General features: G+C 31.2%; 1 long non-coding RNA gene across 3 annotated transcripts in view; it reads right to left on the bottom strand.

Annotated features, from left to right (window-relative positions):
* LOC131067863 (uncharacterized) overlaps positions 1 to 10,029 on the bottom strand; it is a 30,250-nt gene extending 20,221 nt beyond the window's left edge. For 2 of the 3 annotated variants that reach the window (XR_009111882.2, XR_009111883.2), the window contains exons 1-3: positions 9,540 to 10,029; positions 9,170 to 9,312; positions 8,791 to 8,911 (exon numbers count right to left, since the gene is read on the bottom strand). This is a non-coding gene — a long non-coding RNA (uncharacterized LOC131067863). Of the gene's footprint in view, positions 1 to 8,790; positions 8,912 to 9,169; positions 9,313 to 9,439 lie in introns of all 3 variants that reach the window. The other variant, XR_009358639.1, reaches the window with a different exon arrangement.
* Positions 10,030 to 14,419: the final 4,390 nt, after the last annotated feature.

The raw sequence follows: 14,419 nt of genomic DNA, 5'->3' as shown, positions 1-14,419 counted from the left end.
TTTTTTTCTTTTGTGTTCGGATTAGGGTGTTCCCATGTTTTGTTGTTGGTTTCTGTTTGATTGGCTGATGGCCAGGTTCTATAAAACTCTTGGTTTTGGGTCCATGTAAAACTCGTTTATCTTTTTAAAAAACAAATAACTTTTTTACATTCAAATCACAATATACAAAGAGAAATGCTCATTATTAAAAGATCAAGTGAAACATCTATAGTATCAAATAAATCCTTTTCTTGTTGCATGAAAAATATATTCTAGATTTTAGAAAAACTATTCATGATTGACTTTTAGAATTCACTTAAATATTCTCTAAATAAGGTTTTTGTACTATATATTTATATGAAGATTATGTATACAATAAATCTCAAGGATGTATCTTAGCCTATTTATTATCAATTTGATCAATTATATCATACTCTACATGTTCCTTGGTTGTTAAGATTGAGCTATACAATCAAGATTAAGATTAATAGATTACAAAATTTGTCATTTATATACATATATTTTCATCTACTCGTCCTCTACTAAGTATGTCCAAAATCATTATAGGGCCTAAATTAGTGCCTTATAAAATACAAGTTTAAGCCTAGATAGAGTGAAATTAGGCATGTCTTAAACTTCAATATGAGGCCTACATGGAATAAACAAAATTATGAACCATACAAACATTTGGTGAAGAGGATAAAAAGTGTCTAAAGATTTATTAGGAGAATCAATTAAAATGTCCAAACTTTCCTTGATCACTTTACAAAATGCATAATTTGCAATTAAGACATGTCTTTCCTTGACCACTTTACAAAATGTATAATGTTCAATTAGGACACACACCAATATAAAAAATAAACTAAATAATATACAAGATAAATTTATTAATTTAAATGATTCATACATTAAATTAATATATAATCTTATTGGTGATTAGATCAATCCACATTTACTATAATATTTACCTATCCCTAAAATGGAATAGTTCTTGTAGGAGTGTTAGCAATAATTTAAGGAACCTATAGATTCATCATTATATGTTCCATCAAAACAACACAAATCTAAGGGTATATAAATTGGATGTCACAGAAAGAATAACATAACAATGCTCGAGTACAACCTGAGTTGGCCTCGTGGTGGAGAACTTGTGCTCTTGAAAGAGAGGTCACAGGTTCAAATTCCACAAGGGGGTAGGGTATTTACACCTTATTGGTTTCGGCCCATTACTGATAAAATAAAATAAAATAAAAACATAACAATGCTCAACACTATCATCGATAGATAAGGAAGGTGTAACCTAACTACATAAAACATTTTTACTATATACATCACTAGAAGATGGGAATAGACCATCACTATCCATCACACAAGGGAAATAGTTGAATGAATTCAAATCCTCTAGGATACATGAATAAACATTAAACAAATGTCCATGAAGGAGGAGAAGTTAGATAAGAATAAAAATGATTTAGTCATTCAACATGTAACATCATTAATGTCAAAAAGAAATGTAATATCATCAACTATAATTTAAGGGTATAAATAAATGAAGCTATGTAAAGAAAACCTTACAATTGTTGAAATAGGCATGAAGAAAATTCCAAGATATGGATTCATAAGGATCTATACCATAAAATTAAAGGAATAATGGATGAAGGAAGTGATATAATAAACCCAAATATAAGACATATCAAAGAAAATAAGGGTGGATAGATAATAGTAAGAGGAATAACATACAATAAAATATATAAGATTTGAAAAAAATTAGGTAAGAAGGATAAATATTCCAGAAAAACCTTAAAATATATAAGGTAAATCAAATTCAACACTTTAATGTATGAGAAATAAATACTCTTTATACAAATTATCTATAATTAAAAAAATCACTTCAAAATTATAAATTGAAACTATTTGTAATTAGTATAATTCATAAATATTTATAGAATTGATATATAAATTAAATATACACAACCATAAATTTGATGTCAAGTTATATTTCATAAACAATACTCTTCTTTTGATCACATATCTATGATTAAATTCATAACAAGAGATGTAGTGCGACAAAGTTCTTGCCCAAGATTGAAAGAATAAATTTGTTATTACCCTATATTCATGTCTTGAATATTGATGTGATATTAAATATATATTTTTTGTTGTCCAATGGTTCATTTATATAGGGCAACAATATTTTAAGGCTTTAAGTATATTGTACAATGCAAAAATGAATTAACCAAGAAATATTCTTCAACTAAATAAAGATTGAGGTATGAAATGTATAAAGCATTTGACACCAAGAAAAACTATTTAGAGTATTCTCCAATGTGGTTCTCTAGGTAAGAAACTTTCTTCTTAGTTATATGATATAATACACAATTGTTCTCTACCTTTGCTAGTGAGAATCTTGAAAAAAAAATGCAAGCATCATGATGTACATGACTATATTTTATGCAAAACTATTTTTCCCATCCACTTTTTATTATTTAACAATATCATTTACTTATAGATACCCATGTCCCTTCTTCCTTTTAATTTAATGTATTCAATATATTTTTCTTTTCTAAAATTTGTTATTTAACCAATTAATGGGTAGTTCTTTATATATTTTAATATATCATGTGTCTTGTGTTTTTTATTAGTGTAAAATGGATTTTATAGGGACTCGAAATCCTTACAAAAAGAAATAGTTTTTAAAGATAAACCAGTAGCAAAGAACATGGCAAAAACTTTAGAAGATTGTTAGGTTTTAAAATCTTTTATTCTTAAGTTATCTTAAATTTTACTTTTGATAATATAACTTGATTTTATTATTACATCAATTGTAACAACATAGGGACTATACAAGAGGGTAGCAAGTTCAAGCAAATCTCTATAATTTTCATCAATAGAGGAACAATTACATAAAATCTATATTTTAGTTATAGTAGCCAATATATTCACTATCAAAGCTAGAGAAAATTTAAAGAGAATACAGGGAGTAGTTGTAGACAAGATATTAAAAAATGAGGCCAAATATTCATTGTAGCTCATAACATTTTACAAGAATTGAGCTTATAGAACTAACAACCAACATATATTGCTAAGGATTTTCTTTAACAATCGAGATAAATTGATAATATTTAAAAGCTTATAAACCCATTTTTAAATGTATTTTTTAAGTTTGGATTTAAAATGATAAGTAACTCTAAATATTTATCACTTGTAATTGAGTATAAATTTTAATATGGATTTAAAAGAACTCCATTTCACTGGCCACATTTTCATATACTAAAGATGTTGACAAGGATTGAACACATTGATGATCACATGGGTGAGAAGAACCCATTGTAACAAGAAGGGATAGCCCATAATTTGGTAAATATTTTATCACATTTCTTTCATTAATTTTAAGAAAGCACCCTACTCACAATCAAAACATTTCTTAATTTTTAAAAGGGTGCACCTTGTCATCATTAAGAATCTTAGTCGTTTTTCTTATGAAAGTGGGGAAGGGTCCCAACCCATTACGAATCAGACAATGAAGAAGAATAAAAGAGTTACACCTTGATAACTCAACAAAAAAATCATAAAGCATAATCAGAAACAAAACATATCCATTATTGGAAATAAAAAATAGGACCAAGACATGGGTCCAAAGGAATAGTAAGAGATCTCTAGGTCAGAAGCTCGAATGACTTAATTTTTTATGACACACAGTCCAAGAGGAATCCATTTACAGACAAAGAAGGGGAGCAATGTTGGCAAAACCCTTAGAGGTAGCAACAAAGTTTTAAAGTCGATTCACTGAACCCAAAAGGTGAACCTAGCAATCTAGAGAAAGGGAATTGAAAACCAAAGAGGAAATGAGACCAGTACTTGAAAGAGCCCCTAAAGAAGTCATGGGAGTGTTAGCTATACACAAGGCAAGATTTGAAGGAGAATCAATCAGGGCCTCAACAACATCAGTAAAAGATACTAGAGACACTTAGGAAGAGGAACAAGGGTTGAGTAATTTAGAACACAAAAATTAGGACTCTAAAGCCGAAGACAAATTTAAAGACAAATATACATGAAAGACAGTAAGATGACACATTTCCACATATTTTCACTAGCTTGGAGAGGAGTCGAGTTGAGAACCACAAGGAGAGGAAGATGCCAAGTACCTAGTTGCAAAGCAACATACACATTTGAACGAGACTCCTTCATAGTCTAAGCTCTGGCCCCATGAATGCTCGCAAACCTTAAGAGAGTTTTAAGTAGGAAGTAATTTATATATGTCTAAGTCCACTAGGATTCTTACAAAGGAGGTGTAGGAGAAGAGACAAGTATTAGGGTTGAATTTGATAAAGCGACCTAGAGTTTGTTGCCAATAGATTCATAGGCAAACATGGACCAAAAATGAAAGGGGTGGTGAAGGAATTTGACCCAAGTAGGGGAGACCTTAGTAGGATCCACTAGGTGATTGAAGGGGGTCTAAGGGTAGAGGAAGAAAGTAGGTGAGTCCTATTTCTAGAGGCCCAACGAAAGAACAACCTCCCTATCATTCATATTGTTAAATAAAATGACAAGAAAACCTTAGTATTGTGGTAAATCTTTAGCTTACCTGACACCAAAAGGGTTCCAATGTGCAAAGATATTGTAATGGAGTGTTGGAAGAGACAACCACAATTCATTGAATCCATTGTTGAGAGAATTTTTTTGTAGTATGTAATGTAGTCCAAACCCTCCTTGCCTAGAACCGCCTTAGGAAGAAAGGATGTTTTGGGAAGGAATTTTGCAAGTGAATCGGAAGAACCCCTTAGGGATTTGTGGAGAAAGTCTACAAATAATTTCTTTGATGAGGAACTTACTGAAGCATTAGCCATTGAGGCAACATGTTGTGTTTTTTTGTGGGGAGGCCAAATTAGGTTTGTCTTGACTTGAGTAGCAATAACTAAATGAAATTATCTACTCATTGTCATTTTCTTAATTAAAGAACATTTTTAAGTATAATAGTTAAAAGAGAAAAATACAATGAACATGCATAGCTAGTAGAGTTGGCTTGGGCCGTGGGTCTGCTCCCCATTAGTTTTGGGTTTGACTTCAAGGCCCAATCTTACCCCATGCACATAGCTTACTGGTGATTGTGTGCATCCCCAAGGGATTAGACTCACCTCAACTCGCCCCTTCCTAAACCCGAAATTGGCTATAAGGTAAGGCAAGTTGAGCGTTGGGCTGGGTTGTAGGGATATCGTTGGTATAACAAAAAAAGAAGAGGAAAACATAGTTCATGAAATTGGAAGCCATGCACTATTTTAATTTAGTATAATTACCAATTTGAATATAAATTTGGCTTCATATGTGACAAATAAAATAAAAGAGTACAACCCAATTTTAACATCCTGATAGGAATCCAATGAATTAGAAATTTCAAAATAATCATATCAAAATAGGAAGAGAATGGAGCTCATTTTTAACATGATAACATCAAAATTATGGCTTTATTTTGAGCTTAAGACTATCAACGTGAAGAGGATTTTAGATATAAATGTGTCAAAATAAATGAAAGAGTATTACCCAATATTAGTATTCACATTGGAATCATTTTGGATTGTTCCATTTTTAGAATATATTTTTTCTTTTAGAAGAAAGATCTTATGAAAAATAGAGGAAGACTGCAACTACTTGTTAACCTCATATTATCAAAAGTGTAGCCTAACTGGAACTAGATAGTTTGATTAAATCTTCAAAATTAAATATTATCATAAAAATATAAAAAAATTATCTATTAATATCATACTAACTAAATATCAAAATCTTAGATGGTGCTCCCATGGCTACCAATTTTAAAATATCTTAGATCTCAAGAATATGCCAAAGAAATTATAAATGCATAGCTCACTATCATGACTATCAAGATTAATTGATATTAGAAACTTTTAGGTATAAATGACTTAAAAGAGTGTAATTTTGTACCCATCTCATATAATCACAACATTATTATGATTATGAAAATTGAAGAAATCTTTTCATTTTGTTTAGAATAAAAAGGTGTATTTCATGTTAATCTCTTAAGTCTAGTAAATATTGTATCATATAATCAAAAGCATGGTTAATATCATAAATATGAAGAAAAAGTTGAACTCGTCATTCTTAAACTTGATAAAAAATTCTAAATATCTTTTGAATATTCAAAAATATAGATTATACTATTGAATTTATAGTCAAATAAGTCGATACAACTTAGATCTTCTACTTGCCATCGATAACATATAAAATTAAACTTACCCAAAACAATATGGTGTGAAGTATTTAAATATTTGTTTCTCCTATAGATACATTAATTTTCCAAATGCTCAAAAGTGCTACTAAGTTGAATGCTACTATGTTTGGATTGGAAAATTTAACAAATATTAATTCCCCTTGCTTTGCAAGCTTGCATTAGATTGTGATTGTGACACTTGGGGTGGGCTATGCTAAGAGGGGCATGAATGAATTTCTACTAAGATAGCCTTATGCTTTATTGAATAGATAGATTATCAACAAAAAGTAACCTAGAGATAAACACAAGCAACCATGTACTCTCAAATACAAGTCATCATGTAACAAAGTTTAGTAGTAAAATATCTAGGGGGCACTACTCCAGAATTTATAAAAGGAGTACTTACAATCAGACAGGAACCAAAGATACAAACAAAGGGGAAAATATTTTTTTGCTAAAAAATTCTAGTTTGAAGTAAAACATATCTTTTTAATTTAGATGATTGTCAAGTCTATAATTTTAAAATAAATATTCTTTAACTTTTCGTTTTCTTCAATCAAAAATTTCATGATGGATGTTGTACTTGATAAAGCATTTTAGGTTTACCTAATATTAATGTAAGAGGTTGTAGCTTTAAATAAATTTTGAAAGGGTCAATTTATAGGAGAACATATGCCATCCTTTAGCAATCTATGATTATAAGTATTTAGTATATGTGTTAAGGATAACCAAGGAGTGTTGATGTTGAGAGGGATAGTAGCATCAAACAAGAAATGGTAAGGATTCCAATCATAGTGGATGATATACACCTTGATCAAATTAAAAAAATCATAAGGGAAAAACATTAGGGGCATCTGGATAAAATAAATGGATCTAAAGATATACTAGAGCCCATAAGCAATGACTAGGCCATGAATGATAGGGAAGTATCATGCAAATCTAACATGAGTTGTAGACATGGATGCCAATGAGTACCATTATGCTAAAGAATCCACAAAAGACTATGACATGGAATGATAAAAGGAAGAAATTTTATATAGAGAGAAAGTTATTATTCTAAGTAATAAATTATATAGGAGTCAAGGTAATATGAATGAAGAGATTAACAATCAATCTCTTGAAATTCATATGATAAGCTATAAACAACTTAATTATGTGGTTCTTTATTCTCATTTCTTACTACAAAGAGTCGCTCAAAAGTGTGTCAAACTATACAACCTAAATGTCTTTAAATCTAGAAAGAGCTAATTTATAACCTTTGTTGGTAACCCAATTCAATCTTCTTTTGTTTAGATTAATGAGTTCTACAAATTCTTGTATAAGCTATTTGAAACATCATCCATTTTGACTGAAATTCAGATGGATGCCTTCTATAGATGGAATGTACAAAGCTATGTACGGGTTAAAGGGATTTTCTTTTGTAAGATTCTTAGATTATCCTCTCCTAACAACAAACACATCCCAAAGCTCTAAGCAAGAAGGGGTTTGAACATAAGGCTCTTATCACTTTTGCTTCAAGAGTGGACATATGCCAATATTTAGTGTTTATATAATTTTGTTAAAATTAATGATACAAAGTTCTATCTTTACTATAAGAAGTATGATTTTGAGTTATATAAAAGACAATTTTTACATGAGTATTAGAAAAATTCTTGATAAGACAATGTAAGATAGACTTTTTGACTATACCTTTTGTAAAGATAATCTTTAATAATTTAAATTTTTTGGAATTTATTGAAAAAATATTCACTTTGAAAAAAGGGTTCAAACAACTGGAATAAATTTTAAATAAAATAACTCATGAAAAATATAGAAACTCATTAAAACAACTAGAAAGATACATGTTAAGGTTGTCAATTTTTTTCTTTTTTTTTTAATAAATGATATCTCATTATTAAAATTATTGATAACCTTGCTTAGGTAAAGAAGATATAGTATCGTATTTAGTTTTGAAAAGTGTTGGAATACCATATAAGCTGTACCCAGATTTTATAAACTTTAGTTCTGCTCATATTTCTAAAATGAGCAGATACACCAAACCTGTACCCAGATCTAATAAATCATAGTTTTGATATTTCTAATACGAGCAGATACAACAAAGTCTCATATAAGTTCACAGCTGTATTTTAAACTTCAATATTCAAGTGAATCTTCCAATTTACAGGTGACAGTACGAGCTTAAATGTCAACCAACCAAATTTCCATTACCAGGCTTATCACAAATTTGAAAATCATGCGTAATTCACGGCATTTTGCCTTTGTTTTAGATCTACTTATGAAACTGGTAATGAAGTACGCGATAATGTAAATAAATGATTTGCTCCGTGAAACTAATTTCTTAATATCAGAAGGAATCATAAAAGAAGTATATTTTCGAACTGTAATAGAAGGTCTTCTGTTTTCCTAAATTTCTGAAATAAAAGAAGTATATTTTCAAACTGTATTAAAAGGTCTTCTGTTTTCTTAAATTTCTGAAAGGTTCATTTTACAGAATGAGAAAATGGAAGGAAGATCTTTCCTCTTTACTCGTACCCTAAATTTCTCAAAGGTTAATTTAACAGCAAGAGAAAATGTAAGGATGATCTTACCTCTTTCATCCTGGAAAGCCTACTTCCTCGGCATCTTCAGCTCTCTGCACTTGCACGACATTTGCCAGCATCCTTCCAACCAGTGTCAAACCAGGAGCCTTCGAACAGGGTATGGACATCCCTTAAAACATAATGGAAGGGCATTTTTGTCAGACATTATAATTGCAAAGGATCTGGAATAAATGTATCCAAAATGTGCAAGTATTGACAATGAATATCGACTCTGCAAGACGGAGACTGCAACGCAGAGTTGCAGGTATCGTCATCAAACCCTAAATATCTGACATTTACAGGGCAAGTTGTTGTATTTCGGGGTTTGGGAATTTTGCCGTAATTTCTTACATGAAGCATCCGTGAGCTCAAGAAATGAAGAGCAGACCTTTTCATGGCAGATCGCTTGACATTGCTCTTTTCCCTCAACATCTGGCTGTTCTCATAACACCAGCAGAAGGTTTGTCAGACCAGGCATCATTTGAAATCGACTCATTCTACCTCGTTATTCTCATTATCTCTTCTGACAATCTGCGCATGTTGAAACAGGACAATCATAAAGCATTGAAAAAAGCATATTTTGAAAAAGCGAGAACTTTGATTCGCTAAAAGCAGAAACATTTAACAGCTTGTTAACAACGGCGTTCCATGGCAGGACCTAAAAATCTACAGATCACACGAAAATCTGTCTGTAAAATCCGAGTTATTTGAAAAGACAAACAAAAGGAAGTATGATGCTCATTTAAAGGACTTTGTACTTTGCAGTCAGATTTTAAAAAACTGGCGACGGAGATGTCAACTTCCAAGGCTCTTGAAACCCTCGATGTTAAATGCTCACAGTTGTCGGTATTTGCTTATCCTCGAGCTCCACGTATGCCAGGAGCACATCCGTAAATGAATTATAATCTCCATATGAAAAAATCTGGAAGTTTCCAGACTATCAAATTGTTCCGGGAGAACGGCATGAGCAGGCAGCCGGGCTGAAACCAATTATCTTCTTGAACAAATCTCAATTTCCTCTGTGGTAGCAATAATATTAATTCTAGCGTTAACAAATCCCTTAACAGTCTTTAAGTCAGTTATAAATGGGATTTCCTGTCATCGCTTTCACATCAGTGACTTCGAATTTCGTGCCTGGAAAAGTTTCTCACTGCCCGAGGACTTTTCCAGTTCACTGCAACCCGTATTCTGAAGCGTACAGAGCGTATTGATTTTCTCCGATTGACTGGTGTTTCCAAGAAAGGTATCTTTACAACTGGATTTGATCCGTAACAAATGAGCTACTTTAGAGTTTGTTATCCCTTTGAAAAGAATCTTTTGCTTATCACTAAAGTAATTGAAAGCCTGTCCGTGTAGTACTACAACTCTTTTTAACTTTTTTTTAACTGAGGAAAAGAATCAAAACAGAGTACAAATTGAAAAACACTAAAATATTACTGCTGTAGCAGTCAGTCATAGATTAGAACAGATTACAAATGAAAAAAATACTAGCACATATTTGTGGGCATTTGTCTCTTATGTTATTGTATATAAGGAAATGTATTATTTAATTTGAAAATCAAAGAGTTATTGAAAGAATTTTCATACAGCATTCATAATACATCTATAATAGTATCTTCAAAGCATACATCAATGAGGTTTTAGACATCATTGCATTCTGACTTGTTGACTTTGATCATTGTTCAAAATCACAGAATTAGTTAATCAATTGGTTTGATTAAATGAGAATAAGTCTTTGTCTATCTAATTCATAATTAATGTCTATAAATACCACCCAACTTTAAACATAGCTAAAATGTGTTAATGTGTAATGATGTAATTATCAATTCTTTATTAATGCTTTTATGAGTACATAGTCAATTCTATGTGACAAATTCATTTTGCATGCATAAGGAGGCATGGATTTGAATTAAAATGTTTTACAATTATTTCGTAGATTTTGAGACATATATTTGATCAAGGCCCAATTTTCATTAGATTGACAAATTAATTCTTAGTACTTAGCTAATTATACAATTTTCATAGCCATTCTCATAGGCTTGATGCATGAAATAATTTTATATATGATGTGTTTCTATCTTATGTGCTCTTCAATCCTTCCATTTTCTTAAATGCTCTTAAGACTTTTTATATTACAGATGAGGATGAATTTTTTATGAAGGTTTTTCTTCATCATGCATTCCTTTCCTTCCATCATAGAGATTGTTATTTCTTATTCCTTTGATTTAGTATAGTCATTCTACTTGTTCATGAGCTTTATGTTGTTCCTATCAATCTTATGGCTTGTGATAGTGATGTACATTAACCTAGAAATGCATTAACTTATGTTGCTGATTTACCTTGTATGGATATTGATGAGTTAGCTCTGGGCACTAGTGATACATCTAGTGATCTTATTCATGTGATGATGATATACCCAGTGACCATATAACTTATACATCTCATGCTACCTTTTTCTTGTTTATTTATGGACTCTACTACTTGTGCATCTTGGTATTCTTCTTCTCTTAATTATTGTAGTGAAGTTGATGCACATATTTCACTTTCACTAGATTATTTTGGTCTATTTCCCCTTTCTTATGTCTTTTGATCTATTGATGATTTGTTTAATGAGGAGCATAGTGTTAGGTTTTTATCCTCTTATGATGAGGTTGTTGGTTTATTTATTCATGATGATTTGGTTTATAATGCCCTTTCTTTTAGCACACTTATAATAGAGGCATTTCATGGAAAATGCTAATTTACATGTCAAATTATTCTTATCTTTATATTATAATTAAAAATACAATGAACATGTGCTACATTGAAGAATATCTTTATCTTATATCTATTTTCATGGCCACCTCCTACTTATGTCCTTATGTATTCTTATCACATGAAGATATCTTTTATCACTTTCACATGTTTTATCATGATGACATCTTTTTCTATTTATCACTAATTCTTTGTATATTTCCTATGTAACCAATTTGAGGGGGCATACTATTAGTAATGTTCCTTTTATGAGTTATGATTGATAGTGACAATATTATTATGATTTTGATGTTGGAAGAAGCCTTATCAATCTTTCTATATTGTCAAAAAAAATTACTTAGTAAAAGTGTTACCAATTTTCTACTTTGTCAAATCTTACCACTTACCATTTAGATATAATCCCTTACCTTGCTCCTCTTTTACATTCAACACTTATGAAGATAGTTTTTAATTAATTTGTAAATATCTATTTTATGTTGGAGTAAATTAGTATTTACTATGTGCTTAAGTTTCACTTAGGTATTAGTTGTCATAGTTTGACATTTCCTACGTGCGTAGGTATTTGTATCTCGGTAGTTGGATGTTACCTACTCCCTACCTATTCTTGCATGTCATTTGTGCATGCATCCTCACCTTTGCCTTTATGAGAAAGGCTCTTGTACGTTGTTTGACATCTCAAATCATTTCATTTGTTTGGTGAAATATTTTTCTCTCTATTTTGAAGGTGAATTCAATGTCTATGGTCTTTTAGAGTGAAGTCCATACTTCAACATGGATAAGGAGACATGAACAGTTCAAGGACATCATCTTCACCTTCCTTCTATTTTCGATCTAGATTTGGAGACACCCCTATATTTCTACATGGGCTTGTTTCTTCCTATGGGAAAAAATATTTTTGTATGCATGGCATCAAGTTCAGACACATACCATTTTGTAGAGGATTTTTCATTATATGGGGGAGCTAAATAGTCTCTCACATTTCCTCTTATGGGAAGGACATCATTTGTATCTTTTTGATGGATGTAGTTATTGGGGGTATTGATGTTGAGACCTCACTTCATCACTCATCCTATCACTTAACTTCCTTTTCATTCTCTTTTGGAAAGGAATTTTCTCCCATGTAGTTTTCTCATTTTCTCCATTTGTGAGAGAGCATTTGTATTGTACATGGGTACCTAGAATGGTTTTATAGACCATCTTGCTCATATTTAATTTTTCTCCCTAAGTTTCACTTAAGGAGGGGTGTTGGAGTAAATCATTATTTACTCTATCCTTAAGTTCCACTTAGGTACTAGTTGTCATAATTTGATATTTCCTAAGTGCAAAAGTATTTGTACCTAGGTAGTTGTATGTTACCTTCTCACACATCATTAGTACTTGCATACTTGCCTTTGCCTTTATAATAAAGGCTCTTGTACATTGTTTGACATCTCAAATCATTTCATTTGTCTAGTGCAATATTGTTCTCTCTATTGTGAAGGTGAATTCATTATTTGTGGTCCTAAAGTGAAATGCATATTTCAACATTTTAAAGGTGTCAAATGTGATACTCATTTCATTTATTTTCTAATTTATAAGATTTTAATGGAGCTCTCATTAGGAAGAGATTACAAGCATCATCATCCATAGCTATATCCATTGAATGTTTAAATATTATTTCATGTCAACAACTTATTTTAGTTTGATAAACATCCTTATAGTAGTTTGCATCCACATTTTATTGAAGTAAAATTCAAAGTAATAGTGAAGATTGCACACCAATGGTAGAGGATACTTCCAAATTGCTCCTAAGAGACTCTTCACAATAGAATCTTGATACAAGACTTTACTTCATGTAAAACACAAGATATGACTCTAACACTCAATGCTTACTTAATACAAGACTTTGCTTCATGTACAACACAAGATATGACTCTAACACTCAATGCTTACTTAATACAAGACTAACTTCACACAAGACTTGATCCAACTCTATACAAGACTCAAGAAAAATCCTACACTCCATGCCCAAATGAGCGCACAAGGCCTCTGTTTATAGCAGTTGGAGACCAAGGGGTAGATGGATTTGACCGGTAGGTATGAGTGGTAGGTTTTGAATTACTGGTAGGTGTAGGTAGTAGATGGAGAAACTGGTAGATGGTGGTACTGGTAGATGTGAGCAGTAGTAAGAAAAGTAAATGAAAAAGTAGGAGGAACTTTTGGAAGGTAGTGGAAGTGGAGTGGTAGGTGGTAGTACGTACTATGAAATTTTTTCATATTGGAGTACGTATTTTGGGATTTGCAAGCTCATGTAGGCCCCTTATTATTTATTTAATAATTTCTAAAACTTTTCTATAGACTGACTATTTACTAATATATTTACTATCATCTTTTATATACTCAAAAAAGTGAGAACGGTCCACTTAACACCTATAAGTGGTTTTAGGGTTCTTTATTTTTACACAAGTTTTGCATCTTGTTGTTAGAGCTTCACATGGCTGACATCATGGCTTTTTATAAACAGGGTTGCATCTTGTTGTCAGATCTTTTAACATGGTTGACTTCACAGCATAGACAAACCCTTGTGCTAGTTGTATGCAAGTTATTAAATTACAACAACAAAGATTAAAATGTATTTATCTAATTTGCAAGGAGGAATATCAAACCAAAAGGTTGACAGTGTCATCCTTACTTTATTACAAGCCTAATTATATACAAACTAATTATATACAATACCATGATCTTCAAATAACCATTATCCCAATCCAAAATGTGCCATAAGCCAATATCAGGTATAAGCAGGAGACCATTGATATTATTTGGATTACTAAACTCCATAATATATTTGTAGTGATAAAAATGCTTTAATTTATTGACATATGGTTTAACATTAAGTGAGTACCAT

Source organism: Cryptomeria japonica, chromosome 8 (assembly GCF_030272615.1).
Source record: "Cryptomeria japonica chromosome 8, Sugi_1.0, whole genome shotgun sequence".
In the NCBI taxonomy this organism is placed as follows: domain Eukaryota; kingdom Viridiplantae; phylum Streptophyta; class Pinopsida; order Cupressales; family Cupressaceae; genus Cryptomeria; species Cryptomeria japonica.
Note: the sequence above shows the minus strand (reverse complement) of the source record. Positions and strands in the feature narration are given on the sequence as shown.